This window comes from Apodemus sylvaticus, chromosome 14, assembly GCF_947179515.1.
Source record: "Apodemus sylvaticus chromosome 14, mApoSyl1.1, whole genome shotgun sequence".
Classification (NCBI taxonomy): domain Eukaryota; kingdom Metazoa; phylum Chordata; class Mammalia; order Rodentia; family Muridae; genus Apodemus; species Apodemus sylvaticus.
This window is the reverse complement of record NC_067485.1, coordinates 73,913,925-73,916,331: the sequence shown is the minus strand read 5'-3', so window position 1 is coordinate 73,916,331 and position 2,407 is coordinate 73,913,925. Positions and strand designations below refer to the sequence as shown.

The window sequence follows — 2,407 nt, the reverse complement described above, 5'->3', positions numbered from 1 at the left end:
AGTACCTTTGAGCCTTATTTTCAGAGGACCAACAAGAATCACCATCAGCATTCTGAATGACTTCATCTCATACTGGAGGAAAAGCTTGTCAGTGAGGAGACTACATATGCACCACTGGCTGAAACAGTCTTGGCCTTGGATTTAGTTTTATATTTTCTTACAATTACACTAATAGTGATGTCTAGTTCATTTCTCTCATCTGGACGCAGGAACATACGAGGATGCAGAGACTTGATAACCCAAAGACCAGATAACCCAAGCCACCCAGATTGCTCTCAGGACTATAGAACCTCCAGTCCATTCTGGGGACACCACACAACCGCCTCCAAAGATAGCAAAGCCCCTGTGTTATGCATACCACTGTTTAAATAGCTGCTACAGGCAGCAGAGGTTCTTGGATTGGGTGTGGGGAGCTCACACATTCTAAGAATGAAAAGTATTTCCAACCTTTGAGTGTGTCTCACAACCAATAAGCTCCTTCTATGGTGATGAATTACACTCCCCAGGTCTAACCTGGGCATGATTAATTTCTCATTTGTACATAAAAGATACTAAGCTATCTATTATCTGATTAAGTCTACTGAGATATTAGAAGGATATTATCCTAGGAAGGCAAACATGGGGCATTTTGTTGCTTTAAATTAAAAGAGAAGTGTGTTGTGATCCTCTCTTGATATTGGCGAAGCATTTGATAAAACTCAGACCTACTCATGACAAACATGTCCAGTGCTCTAGTTACTCTCCTCACTGGGGAGACAAATCCCGACAAAAGAAAGGGAAGGTAGAAAGCTTATTTCGGCTCGAACGCAGAGTGCATGGTACATAATGGTGGGGAAGACATGGCCATGAGAGCCTGAGGTCACGTGTCATGTGCAGTCCGGAGGCAGAGATGTTAAATGCCAGGGCTCAGCCCCTTCCTGCTTCTTTTTTTTTTTTATTTGATATATTTTTTATTTACATTTCAAATGATTTCCCCTTTTCTAGGCCCCCACTCCCAGAAAGTCCCGTAAGCCCCCTTCTCTCCCCCTGTCCTCCCACCCACCCCTTCCCACTTCCCCGTTCTGGTTTTGCCGAATACTGCTTCACTGAGTCTTTCCAGAACAAGGGGCCACTCCTCCGTTCTTCTTGTACCTCATTTGATGTGTGGATTATGTTTTGTGTATTCCAGTTTTCTAGGTTAATATCCACTTATTAGTGAGTTCATACCATGATTCACCTTTTGAGTCTGGGTTACCTCACTTAGTATGATGTTCTCTAGCTCCATCCATTTGCCTAAGAATTTCATGAATTCATTGTTTCTAATGGCTGAATAGTACTCCATTGTGTAGATATACCACATTTTTTGCATCCACTCTTCTGTTGAGGAATACCTGGGTTCTTTCCAGCATCTGGCAATTATAAATAGGGCTGCTATGAACATGGTGGAGCATGTATCCTTATTACATGGTGGGGAATCCTCTGGGTATATGCCCAGGAGTGGTATAGCAGGATCTTCTGGAAGTGAGGTGCCCAGTTTTCTGAGGAACCGCCAGAATGATTTCCAGAGTGGTTGTACCAATTTGCAACCCCACCAGCAGTGGAGGAGTGTTCCTCTTTCTACACACCCTCTCCAACACCTGCTGTCTCCTGAATTTTTAATCTTAGCCATTCTGACTGGTGTAAGGTGAAATCTCAGGGTTGTTTTGATTTGCATTTCCCTAATGACTAATGAAGTTGAGCATTTTTTAAGATGCTTCTCAGCCATCCGAAGTTCTTCAGGTAAGAATTCTTTGTTTAACTCTCTACCCCATTTTTTAATAGGGTTGTTTGGTTTTCTGGAGTCTAACTTCTTGAGTTCTTTATATATATTGGATATTAGCCCTCTATCTGATGTAGGATTGGTGAAGATCTTTTCCCAATTTGTGGGTTGCCGATTTGTCCTCTTGATGGTGTCCTTTACCTTACAGAAACTTTGTAATTTTATGAGGTCCCACTTGTCAATTCTTGATCTTAGAGCATACGCTATTGGTGTTCTGTTCAGAAACTTTCTCCCTGTACCGATGTCCTCAAGGGTCTTCCCCAGTTTCTTTTCTACTAACTTCAGAGTGTCTGGCTTTATGTGTAGGTCCTTGATCCATTTAGACTTGAGCTTAGTACAAGGAGACAAGGATGGATCAATTTGCATTCTTCTGCATGGTGACCTCCAGTTGAACCAGCACCATTTGTTGAAAAGGCTATCTTTTTTCCATTGGATGTTTTCAGCCCCTTTGTCGAGGATCAAGTGGCCATAGGTGTGTGGGTTCATTTCTGGATCTTCAATCCTGTTCCATTGATCCGCCTGCTTGTTACTGTACCAATATCTAATTACAAAGTTTCTGTAAGGCAAAGGACACCATCAAAAGGACAAATTGGCAACCAACAAATTGGG

The 2,407-nt window shown here is 42.3% G+C and overlaps 1 non-coding gene across 1 annotated transcript; it reads right to left on the bottom strand.

Annotated features, from left to right (window-relative positions):
* Window positions 1-279: 279 nt before the first annotated feature.
* LOC127665353 (small nucleolar RNA SNORA68) lies at window positions 280-410 on the bottom strand. Its single transcript, XR_007973397.1, has one exon. It is a non-coding gene; the product is annotated as a small nucleolar RNA SNORA68 (small nucleolar RNA).
* Window positions 411-2,407: the final 1,997 nt, after the last annotated feature.